The 13,648-nt window shown below is 38.4% G+C and overlaps 1 protein-coding gene across 2 annotated transcripts in view; it reads right to left on the reverse strand.

Moving 5' to 3' along the window:
* The window catches only part of FLT1 (fms related receptor tyrosine kinase 1), a 172,131-nt gene that overhangs the window by 59,920 nt on the left and 98,563 nt on the right, over positions 1-13,648 (reverse strand). The gene's annotated exons all lie outside the window — the stretch shown is intronic.

The raw sequence follows: 13,648 nt of genomic DNA on the forward strand, positions 1-13,648 counted from the left end.
CAAAGCGAAGCACACCGAACTTAACCACTACGCCATGGGGCTGTACCCTGTCTTCTGGGTTTTAAAGAGAAGACAGAAATTTGGATTTTTCATGATTTTAAATGTTGGCAACCAAATCAACTTATATAAATTTGCTGTAAGGGCCAATAAAAAGGTGTATGTTCGGTAGATTAGACATAAGTCTGACCTAGAGGATGTACATGGGGATACACTATTATGTTTTTATTAAGTAAAGACCTTCATGATCTGACTCCTGCCTCTCTTTCCAGTTTCTGTCCCTGCTATATCCCTAAATATATCCTTGGTATGAGCCATACTCATCTATTGGCAGTTCATGATAAGCCTCAGTGACTTTGCACATGTTACTTTCTTGATCTGGCCACTTGATTAACTTGTTATTAATATTCAGCTCAGGGATTAGCTGCTCTGGAAAGCATCTTCTGATGCTCTTCAGCCCCTTCTCTGTTACTTTCATATCACCTTGTGCATGCTTCTACTCTGGCACATACCAGTTTGTAGTAAATTTGCTTACTTTCTCACTTGCCCACTTCACTGTGGGCTCTTGGAGAGCGGTTACTCTGCCTCATTCATTACTGAGTCCTCAATGTCTAATGCTATGCCAACAGACAGCAGACACTCAGTAACTGAGGAAATGTCCACATAAACCAAGACAATGGAAAATGGAATTTAGAGGGTGAGGAAGGGAGGAGGCTTTGCAATGTTTGCTGAATATTATGAAGTTAATGCTAACTCCCTATGTGGTAGTATGGACTTACGACCTCTCTCCTCAGAGTCTGTAAAATTGTTTGTCATTTAATGTTATTATCTTAAGATTCAAAGAGCTCCAGTTCCTAGAGCTTAGAAATGTAAACTCAGGTAGTTTCATAGATCTGCTAAAACATTAGTCCCAAAGGGTCAAGTAAAACTTTACACTGAGTTGTTTTTGCAGGAACTTGTAATGTACTCCAAGGAATCTGATGATGAGTCTCAGTATAAGGACTCGAATTGCCTATTGTGTTGGTTGCTGATGAGGGTTGTGGATCAGAGTTTGTGATAATATTGGTCTATATATTTATCCATGAGATGCAGTCTAAATTTTAGGCATACAGTATGTCCGACCCCTTCAGTTTTTAGTATTTTCAAGAGACTTTGTAAATAATTTTATTTCTTCCCATGATACCAGAAGGTGAAGGACAATCTTGGCATTTTAATTGATTTATTTGATTTACTTATTTTTTTGAGGAAGATTAGCCCTGAGCTAACATCTGCTGCCAATCCTCCTCTTTTTTGCTGAGGAAGACTGGCCCTGAGCTAACATCCATGCCCATCTTCCTCTACTTTATATGTGGGACGCCTACCACAGCATGGCTTGACAAGCAGTGCACACATCCGCACCCAGGATCCAAACTGGTGAATCCTGGGCCGCTGAAGCAGAACGTGGGAACTTAACTACTGTGCCACCAGGCCAGCCCCAATCTTGGCATTTTATATATAAATACCGTATTGCCCATGAAAGAGCATAGAATAGAACTTTAATCCAATTCACCACTGAGTAAATAAATCTGTACAGCTTTTGGTTTCACCTATTTGATTAAATAAATGCACACCGTGTGTTTGCCTCCTGATCCTTACACAAAAATCTGACTTGTTGCTTTCCTAAATTGGCCTAGTAGTCTGACCAGTGGCTTGTTTTTTTTGCATAGTTGAGCATCTGTACTCCTGACTTAGAGAACATTATGTCCATCCAATTTGGCCAAATTAATCGGCATCATCAAAACTCTCGTCTTCACCCATCAAAGTCCAATTCAAATGACATCTTCTCTATAAAGCCTCCCCTGATCACACAAATTGGATGTGCTAATTTGTATCCGGTGGAATTTTATACCATTCATGTTGCATGCTTATGAATTGACTTTGTACCTATTATGTGTAACTTTTTCAAAGGTAAGGACTAAGTTTAGCTAATTTTTACTTTCTCTAGAATATAGTAAAATATCTGGCTCATGGTAGGTAATTAATATATGTTTGTCAGATTTAGTAAAATAAAAAGTAAATTTTGTTTGCTATTGTCATGATAGTCTTGGCTCTCCAGCTAAATGATAAATTCTTTGAAATTAGCATGATATGTTTTCAATAAATGGTAGCTAGGTACATAGTAAATAATCATACTTTTATATTGGTAGCTCTTAAAGGAATTGATTAGCTAAGAGCTGAATCTGAACTAAGGACCAGAAGAACCAAAATATAGATTCAAGATGGCTAAGGCAACCCAAGGAAACTAGAGACAGGATGTCTGATTGACTTCCCACAAAGAACACAAGGGAGATTTTATATATCCAGTCAGACTTTGGAGGTTTGGAAAACTATGTCTGGGTGCGAGAAATCCAAGTTTAGTAAACTGCAAAGTCTGACAAAATTGGGAAGTGAAGGGTAATGGACTCATTAAATGTCACTAAAAAGATGAATGATTCCAGTATTTTCAAATGGTTACCATGTGGCTTCTTCCTTCTCTATTGAGAATTTTACCCTAAGGTGAAGCCTCATGGCAAAGCCTTGTGGATGTGAGAACAAAGAAGTTGATGAAGTGTGGAATAATCTGAGGCATAATGAAAAGCAGCCTTATAGTAATGTGTTAAGTTGGAAGTGAATTATGAGATGTTTAAAACATATGATCTAAAGGAGATCTGATGGGTAATGTGATCCCTGATGAGTCTATTTGCTCTTTAGCCATGAAAAAGACAGAGAAAGAAGAGGAGCTCTTAGAAAAGAATAAGATTGAGGACAGTGGTGAAAAAAGCTGTATAATATTCCTCTCTATATAGCCACTGAGTAAGGGAAAAGCCAAAAACAAAGGTCCTTTCATTTGGGATAATGTCTATTGCTTCCCTAGTTTAACTTACAAAATTGGATTATGATAACAGAATAGTTTCCAAAAGCTTTCAAGAAATTGTAAACTGATTCACTTGAAGGGGTCATGGTTGAAGTGAGCACCTTGAAACTGTGCCAAAAGCACATGTATTTCTAAACTTATAAAAATGAAAAGCATTTTTGTGCCCTTTCATTGTGTACTTTGTTGTTGTTCTAATGAAGTATTTCAAGATGATTCAGGCACTCAAAAAGTATGTCAAGTGGTGCTAACTCTCTGGTTATTGGCTGTAAGACGTTAGCCATCAACTTGGTATATCTATAAATTGTAAACACACACACGTGCATGCGCACACACACACACATACGTGCATTGATCCCTCCCCCAATAAATTCTTGTGGTGTGTTCAGATTTTCCATAGCCCCACCATGAGGTTGGATGCATTTGTAGTGCGGGATATAGCCATTCCCTTAAAGTGGCCTTCCTGCGTGTAGTGAAGTAGGATTTCTATGACCGTTTTAAGACAGAGAAATAGTATTGCACTGCATAAGATGTTAAAGTCAAGAAAGTGTTTTTCCATCAGCAGCAGAATAGCTAAATAAATTACAAGAATACATACCATAATATAGTGTATGGCTGCTAAAAAGAATGAGGCAGAATAATAGGTACTGACATAGAAAGACCTCCCAGATATATTGTGATAAAAGCAAGTCATAAAACACATAGTATGATCTCAACTCAAATTTATCTTAGAGATGCTAGCTTTCCCATATAACCACACTACTGTCACTCTCTGTAATCCATTATCTTGTTTTGTTCATTGTAGCAGTTATCGCTATCTGACTGTATGCTACATGCTTATAGTTTTGTTTGTTAAATTTATTACCTGTACTTTTCCATTAGAAAGTAAATTCAAGGTCCCTGGCTCATTCCCAGCATCTAATATATTCCTGGCACAGAGTTGGCTCTCAGTGAATAGCTGTTGAATGACTGAATGACTGAATCCCATTTATCATTCACCTCACATTTGCCCCACATATATATACACATGCTCCACATTTGTATATATGCACGTATATAGGTAAAAATTGGAAATGTTGTTGACAAAATACACATCAAACTGTTAGCACATGTTAATTCTCCATAACGGAAATTTTTATAGCTTATTCTATTTCCGTACTATGTGATCTTTTACAATGAAAATATAATCATGTACTACTTATTTAATTAAAATAAATAACGGTAGTTTTAAAAATGAAATTGTAGGCCTCTTTAACATCAGCAAAGAGCCACCAAATGAACATTTAAAAACTGTATAGATCCAAATACTTAAACATTTGCAAAACTTTACAATAATGTTGACTATGTATAGAATGATAAAATATTTTTGAAGCAAGAAAAGTAGATTTATACTTAACAAATTTACAATTTTGGATTAAAACAATAAAAGGACAAACCAAAACCCATCCCATCAAAAGCCTGGGCCCCTACAGTGTGTGTGTTGGGGGGGGGGGTGCTTCATATATAGTATGTTCTCTGTGTTCTATTTTATTTTTCAGTGATGGTCAGCTTAATTATGATGGAGTGAATGAGATGGCTACTTGAGCTGTTTAATGGTCCTTAGTAGCAGGAGATTATGCAAAAATCAAGTTTACCACTTGAATATGGGAGCGAGGAGGAATGACCTTTCTTGATTTGACTTTTTCAGCAGTGATTTACAGTCATGTAAGTGATGGGCTGAGTTCACTGAATAGGTTAGCTGAGAATATATTTGTTTGCATATTTTCCTTAATTGAGTTGGGCATAGCAGTGACCCCAGCTGCATCGCTGTGTGTCATTTTAGGTCCTGATTAAACTCTGTCAAGTTTGTACTTGGGGGGAGGAGAGGTTTCCATATAAATTCTGGACTTACAAATTCTAAAAAAAATAGAAAAACCTCATCTGATTATTTTGCTAAGGGATAGAGGAGCAAACTTAGCTAAGGTAGTGTGTAAGTTTTCCTTCTTTAGTCACCCAGTCTTCATTGTAAGCAGCAAATTGTAGATTGGGGATTGAGAACCCCTCCCACTCTAAGAGCCTGGACAGTTGCTCTTAGTTGGGGGGTTAGTGACTTTGGACAGGATATAGTCCTGAGATCTCTGGGATGACTGCTGAGAGAGTCTGCCCTCCCTCCTTCTCCATCATAGTCCCATATTTCTTTATTTCTCTCGTCTTTGTTTTTTTTTTTTTCCCCTCATTTCTTTTCTCTGCCACTGGTCCCTCAAGCATCAACTGCTCTTCAGGCAAAACAAGCTGCTCATCTTGGCCGTGCTCAAACTACAGTTCCGTGTGTTGCAGGGGTCACAAAAAGAATCAGAAGAGGAGGTTAATTCACAGTCAAAAAGGAGAAGCTTTAATGGGTATGAGGTTTCCGTTTGAGGTGATGAAAAGGTTCTGAAACTAGCCAGTGGTGATGGTTTCACAACATTGTGAATATACTTAGCATCACTAAATTGTGCACTTTAAAATGGTTAAAATGGTAAAATTTGTGTTATGTGTTTTTTGCCACAATAAAAAAAAGAGGGAGAGGCGCTTTCTAAAGCGATGCCCACATTTGCAAGTTCTTTCCCATTTCTTACATTCTAAATTTTTCATATGAAAATTCAAGGGGACTTTTAAAAAGGCACATGACCAAACTTAAACAACTAGCAGAGGGCCCTGCTATTTATATGAATGGATTTGTGCTGCCTAATGTGTGATCCTCAGTTGGCTCTGGCTTTCAGGAGGCTTCTCTGGGCTGAATGGGGATGAAGATGCTATACTGGAAAATACATCCAAGAAATTTTCTTTGGGCAAAGCATTAGGATATAATATGATGCTATGTATGTATGTGTGTATGTATGTATGTGCAAGACCTAAATAAGCTGGAACTTGACAATAGAGATATTTTAGGGGTCAAGATTGACTCTCCATAAATAATTTCTATTGATTTCCAATACAAAATGGGACTCTCCTCATGGGTTACTTTACTTTTCTGGATGTAAACCGTAGAAGCCTACAGCTGTACTTTTCAGTCTCCTTGAACTAGCCAATCATTAACAAGTAATTGCAGAGCAGTAGAAAGTGCATAAAGTAACATTCTTCATTTTTTCACACCTTAGGGGCTGTGGTTAAAGTCAGGCCCCTTCTTTTGTCTGGGTTTGGGCTTGTAGCTCTGAACTCTGGCAGCTCCAACCAATTAAATGTTTTCCCTGCTGTAAATCTGACTATACTCCTTCCTTAATTCCATTCCTTTCTCTTCAACTTCTAAATGGAAATTTATCCTTAAAAAAGAACTGAGCCTTGATTCTATAACATGTTCAGGATGTCCCTCATGCTTATATTCTTGTCAGAGGTACAACTAAACCTTGAGAACTTGTTTGAAGATTCTGGCAGAGGAGAAGCGCTACTGGTATATCTACCAGTGAAGCTTGGCCCTTCTGGGTCTGGGTACATGGACACCCTTACCTTAAAGGCACATATTGAAGAGAAAGGAACGATGAGAATAGCTGCTTAGCCAATTACATCAGCAGATTGACTGGCTCAGTGCAGGTGATAAATGGAACAGCCAACTTGCCTTCCCACGCACTGCCCTCTGTGCACCTGGGAATCTTGGACACAGTTCTTTTTTTTTATTTATTTATTTACTTATTTATTTATTTTGGTGAGGAAGATTGGCCCTGAGCTAACATCTGTTACCAATCTTCCTCTTTTTGCTTGAGGGAGATTGTCCCTGAGCTAACATCTGTGCCAACCTTCCTCTATTTTGTATACAGGATGCCACCACAGTGTGCAGCGTGCTTGACAAGCGGTGTGTAGGTCCATGCCCAGGATCCAAACCCGAGAACCCCGGGCCACCGAAGCAGAGTGCGTGAACCCACAACTATGCCACCAGGCCAGCCCCTTGGACATATTTCTTTTCTGCAATACTTCTTTTTATTTTTTTTTTTTGAGGAAGATTAGCCCTGAGCAAACTGCTGCCAATCCTCTTTTTGCTGAGGAAGACTGGCCCTGAGCTAACATCCATGCCCATCTTCCTCTACTTTATATGTGGGATGCCTACCACAGCATGGCGTGCCAAGCGGTGCCATGTCCGCACCTGGGATCCGAACCGGTGAACCCTGGGCCGCCAAAGCAGAACATGCGCACTTAACCGCTCTGCCACTGGGCTGGCCCCACTGCAATACTTCTTAATTCTTTATGCACCATAGAGTAAATTTCATGAGAAAGAAAAGGTAATTACTACTCAAGTTTTGCAAAAAATTATTGACATTTCTAAATTTTATTATTACTAAGAAATCAAGCAAAGCTGCTGATTCTTATAGCCTGAGGGTGACAGATAGTTTATCATCACTAGGCATTAACATCCTCATTTATATCTCTCTTCTACTTTTCCTTAAGATCTTTCCCAGATCTATGAAAACCACTTTACACTTCACAGATAATTCTGTCCCTCCAGGTACTAGGACAGTAGGTCACCTTGATCTGAATATGCACTTATGGGTGCAGATATTTGGTGTCGGTGATATAGTGGTGACAGGAAAGATGTCCCTTTCAGGTCATTAGATAAGTGGTCCCAGTGACCAAGATCCCATTTAGGAAGGAATATTAATCAGTGGGTTAGGGTGGTTCTCTCCTGTTCCATCCTCACTCTATTTAAGACAGAATTTATTCTTTCTAAACTCCTTGTTCTAATCCTACTGCCTTAATCTGAAAATATTCTGAAAATGTTTTTCTGTCATAGAAATTTAGTTTAAGTAATAGTTTGATGATAGTTTCTCGGTTCAAGCAGGCTTTACTAAATACATCTCAGATTAACATTGCCTTCTGTTCTCTTAAATATTTTCAGAGGAGAGCTTGTTACTTTTTTCAGCATTTCAATGACTTTTTCAGAACCCCCGTTTTTCTCTGCACAATCATTTGTGAGATGGTTTGAGCTTACATCAGAGTAAAACTAAGCTAGATGAACCTTCTGCCATATCTGCTTTGCAAACTTATCTTGATGCCTCACAGTGCCACCATGAAGTAAGTTGCCACCTGTCACAGCTTGAAACATTTTTAGGACCTCATTGGAGAATCTGGGAAGAGGGTCAGGTAGAAAGGTGACTTTTTGATCATTTTGGAGGAGCTGCTAGTCCTTTGGGTGGGTGACTGGAGAAGTAATGAAGATGCTCGGGGGAGTCATACATTCTCCAAGGTGACTTCATACCATTGTTTCAAGTCTGGGTGCAAACCCTTTAAATTTTTAGCCCAACAGAAATGACTGTTTCTTAAAGGAGCTTTGCTGTCTGCGTACCCCTAAGAATCAAACTGTACTCAAAGTAGCCACTGTCAAATAGACTTTGTCTCCAGCGGAGAGCTCTTGTCTGGCGCTTTTTTGGTATTGGTCCTTTCACATTACGTTTTTTGTTCATGTCTGGCCCTTTATATTATACTTACTTCAGCTAGTCCATTTTCACTTGTCTCTTCAAAGTAAATATGCGTCAAATTACCTTCTCCTTTCAACACTTTGCACCTCTCAGTCCCTTCTAATAGTTGCTGGTAGCTTCGTTACTCGGTTCTGATTTGGATGTTCTGCCACCTTTATTACTTCTCACATATTTTCTCTTATTTCCTCTTTATTGCTCTTCCATTCTGTGTATTCAGCTAACATTAATGATTTAGAACCTGTTGTATGTGCAGCATTTAAGCACAAAGGAAAAGTATTTTTTCAATTATCTACTGCATTAAAGATATTTTAGTCCTGATTGAGCCATAATATTTTCTACTTGTCATGTTTATTAATTTGCGTCATTCCATTTTTAGACTCATTAACTCTGGTGCCCAGTTGATGTGATGATAGTGAATAAGTTAGGACACACATGGTGCTGCTTGAAGAAGCTGTATTCATTTAAACACGTATACAAATTAATTACTTTAGATATTTTTTATTCAGATTTTAGTTTTCTTGTTCACTGCTCTATTCGCAGAGCCTAGCACAGCACCAAACACAAAGTAGTGCCTTATAAATGTTTGTTGAATGAGTAAAAGAGTGTTGGGCTAATATGCAATGAATTCTGGATCTTTCAAAACGTGTAAGTAACTGGATTTGTGTTCAGAATAACTTTTAACTTTATACATGGATTGTCTACTTTTTAAAAAATGCTTTAAATATTTTTAATATGCTTTAAGTATTTTTAATAAGTAAATTTTTAAAATAAACTATAGTCTTTAGGAAGCTTAATCTTCAAGGGTTGGAAATGAGAAACTATTCATTGTTTTAAATACGTGCTTGTTAATGCCCATGAGGTCATTTACAACCACTGCCTATTTGTACTCTGGTGAGGACTGATGTTCGGCTCCACATGTTGAGTGTGGGAGCACAGGCTCAGGAGTCATCTTCTGGTTTGAACTTTGGTCTGCTACCTTCTAACTCTGACCTGGAGCCAGTTATTTCTCCTGTCTATGTCTCTGCTTCCTCATCTTTTGGTCTGTAAAACAGGCATCATAATTTAGCAAACTTCATAGAATTCTTAGGGCACTAAACAAATTAATATTAGTAAAGTATTTAGAACAGTACTGGGCACGTAATGTGTGCTTGTTAAGTTAAAATACATCTATGGAAAGCATTTAATAACAGTACCTACCTCAGGTGATAGTTGTGAAAAGTAAATGACATATTTGTAAAATTCCTAACACAGTGCCTTAGTACCTGTGAAGGCTCAGTAAATCTATTACTGTTTTTAATAGAGAAGACATTAAGACATTATATCTATCTTCAAAGGTTTTGAAAATAAGCACAGATAAAACGAGAACAACGAGGTGATGCACTCTGTGACATGAATTGTAAATAAACCTGGACATCGGAGAAAGGGAAGAGTCACTGTGCACTGGAATGTGAAAGGAGGATCCCTAGTGAAGGCGCCTCTATGGCCCAGAGGCTGAGGGGAGAAGAGGAGAGTACAGAGGTCAGGGGTAGTGGGAGCGAATCAGTTAGTAGGGTGGGGCCGGGCAGTTGAGGCCCTGAAAAGCTAGGGGTTGTGTGGCTGGCAGCAGGGAGCCTGTTCTGGGGGTTGTCAGGCAGCGTGGTTTCCAGGATGCCCATTTTCTTCTCATTTGAGTTGCTGTAGTGGAGATTGCCTCATGCCCCCTGTGCTCATGCTTTCCTGTGCCTGCGTGCTTAGGATCCCTTTTGTTCCTGCTTGATGCCCTTTGGCCCAAGAATTTACTACTCAGCTTTCATAACACTTTCTTGAAATTGCATTTCTTCTATGGAATGACTGTGCCCTACTGAAAGGTTTTCCTGAAAGGAAATGAAAAGGAAGGAAAAAAATTCTACTCCACTATGTTCTTTCAGCAGGTGTTTTACGGCCACTTGTCTAGATCGTGAACTCTTGTGTGTGCCCTGCTTCCTCTCTCACATTTTCTTTGGAATAGAGTAAGTTGTCATTTAACAAATAACAGTGATAATGGGCTGGATCCTATCAATGATCCAAGGTCACTAAAATACTCTCAGAATATAAATTCTTTTTGAGTTGCCAGGCTTCATATAAGAGATGCATCTCAAGTCTCTAAAGGATGTACAGTTTATTCTCAGGGTTTTAAAACTGTCTAGCTTTCCAAAGGCTTAGTATATGATGAACTAGTTTTCAGTCTTTTTCAGGCTGTCATCTTGATGTTTTTCCATTTAGGCTTTGGAACAACCAGTGAGTCAAGGTTTATTGCTTTGGGTACCTGTAATCTGTACTCATAGGTTTATAAAAAGATATACCATAAAAGAATTGGTATTTTTGAAGATGTCTATATGCATGGACATAAGGGTCCTAGTCAAAGAGCATATTGCATTGGCTGCTGAATTTGCTGCATCAAATGGCAATCTTACTTATGAAATTTTATAAATACTGTATACATGTAAAAGAGTATCTCAAAAAAATTAAGAAATTCCTTTCCAAAAGGCTATAGTAGTTTTAAAGAGTGAATAAAGGGAAAAGAGATAAAATTGACAACTTAGTGCAGTTGAACTCAATAAATGCTAATAGCATATTAGAATGATAAAGATTTATAAAGAATTTACATAAGATTCTTTTTAGATATTCTTCTTTTGGCCCTCAGAAGATCAAAGAAAGCTGGGAGGAAGATTTATTAGATGTAGAGTTGTTTGACATTTGAGCTGACATTAATTAACCCTCTGACACCTTCCAACGAATTCTGACAACTCATTGGCCAATTTTTGTATAAACGAGATTGATGAGAAGGTGGCACTGACTAAGCCATCACTATGGGTCACTTTAGTTATGTTAACTCAGTTAAACCTCACTACATCCCTGTGGTCAGTATTATCCCAGTTTTATAAATAAGGAAATAGAGGCTCAGAGAATAAGGATAAGTGAGTTGCCCAAATTCTCTGACCCATGAGGGCAATGTTAGGACTCAAACTCTCCCTAACACCTCATAACCTTTTTCTGTGTGTAGTAACTGCCTTGGCACATTCTCTTGCTTTGTCTATGCTCTAGTTCCAGAATGGTCATGAGCTTTCAAAATTGGGTCAACTCTAATACTTTAACTCACATTCAAAGTATGAAAACTGAACTTGTCAAATTTACTTCTTTCAAAGAACCACCCAACATCTTACATTAACACTTCTTAAAATGTATTTTGTATTTGCTTAAAATATAAGTAAGTTTGGGTAATACAGAGCTTAAAAGTATAGTTTACCTGATTTATGTAGTACAGCACTTCCTTGGGCCTTTGATATACTAATATGAACTCTGAATCTCTAATGGGAGGATATTACAGGTGTTGTTTCACAAGCTATTTATTTATTCGTGTATTCATTTATCCTTTTATTTTGGTAGAATATCTCAAAGAATTAGTTTTCTATGAAACTACCCATCTTAATAGTGTGTCATCTTGGGCAAATCATTTTACCTCTTTGGGTCTAAATTTTATGTTCCACAAATGGGCCTGAAGATGTTCCAAAGGTCCCTTTACCTTTCAAAAGTCTGTGACAGAGCCCGTACCCCCAAGTCTGGGCATTTGTGCTACCAAGTGAACTTGCTAAGGGTAGAATAAGATTTTCTGAAAAACATTCATTCATTCATTCATTCATTCATTCGTGAAACATTTATTGATTGCCAAGCACTATTCCAGGTCTGAGGATAAAAAGACAAGTAAGAAGGATACAAATAAGACAAGGATACACTGTTTGCCTTCAGGATGATGGCGTATGTTGATACACACGTGGTAAGACAGCATACACATAAACTGATGATACTATATAGTAAGAGTGGAAGCAATATGCATAGATAATACAGACACATATGAACTGATGATCAGAAAACAACTCCATGAGAGAGAATAGAAACATTCATAAATAATAAAGACTCATAGAGGACCTGCCTCCTCTTCGCAGAAGTTGAGTAAGGTTTTCTGGAGGGAGAACACTCTTGATCTTGGTCTTAAGGGATGGGTAGGCATTAGATGAAGGGAAAGTACTCCAGGCAGAGGGGACACAAGAATAAAAAAAAGCATAGGAGGTTGAAACAGCATAACGTGTGTGATGATCTATAAGAGTTTGACAATTGCTAGAATATAAAGTTCAAAGCAGGGGAGGTGAGCCATAGAGTTGTAGGAGTAGGCAGAGCCAGTCGTTGAACGCCTTCTCTGTGCTTGAACTCGGTCCTGTGTGATGGAGAGCCAATGGAAGACTTGAAACAGGGAAGTGACATGTTCCTAGCTGCATTTTATATAGCTGTGTGGGAAACAGATGCAAAGAGAGAAAAGAGAGGTAGGGAGACCAGTTAGGAGACTGCTACAGATGTTCAGGGGCTGCATAGTGAACATCTGAACCAAGAGAATGACAATAGGAAAGCAGAGGAAAAGAAGGTTTTGAGAAATATTTAGTGTGTAGTCGGTATAACCTGCTTAGCCTGGGGATTGATTAGAGGAATAGGGTGAAGGAGAGGTCATTACCTTCTAGTTTGGATGATGAAGTATATGATGTCAGTACAAGAGGAGGTACTGCTTTACGGAGAAAAATGATGTGATGTGATCAGTTTTGGACCTGCTGAGTGTAAGTCCTAAGACATTTGTAAATATCTTGAAATTGGAGATGTTATACCACAACCCCTTTCTGTGCATCAAACTCAAATGGAGATTTCATTTTGATTTTGAGTATAGGACTTACATTTAAAGACCACTCCATACTGCCAGTTATTTCATTTAGGTTGTTGGGATATTACAAATAAATGGCAATTTTATTTTTAATATAAATGTAATTATTAATCAAAATTATAAATAAGTTCATTTTAATCTTATTTAACCATGGAATTATGAGGCAGGCAATAGATAGTGCTTATACTTAATGATTTCAGTTTTTGTTGTTGATGCTATTGAGTCAACTCTGACTCGTAGGAACCCTGTGTATGGCAGAGCGGAACCCTGCCCAGTTTTTTTGCGCCATCCTTTCACTCTCCAGCGCTACATCAGACAATGCTCTACTGCTATTCACAGGGTTTTCATGGGCAATTTTTTCAGAAAGGGGTGGCCAGGTCCTTCTTCCTAGTCTGTCTTAGTCTGGAAGCTGAAACCTGTCCACCATGGGTGACCCTGCTGGTATTCGAACTACCAGTGATACAGCTTTCAGCATCACAGCAACACACAGCCATGACAGTATGACAACCAACAGATGGTGGTGTGGTTCCCTGAGCAGGAAATGCACTGGGGTCGCCGTGGTGAGAGTGCTGGATCTTAACCACTAGACCATTGGGGCTGGCTGATTTAAGC

This window comes from Equus asinus, chromosome 11, assembly GCF_041296235.1.
Source record: "Equus asinus isolate D_3611 breed Donkey chromosome 11, EquAss-T2T_v2, whole genome shotgun sequence".
Taxonomy (NCBI): Eukaryota; Metazoa; Chordata; class Mammalia; order Perissodactyla; family Equidae; genus Equus; species Equus asinus.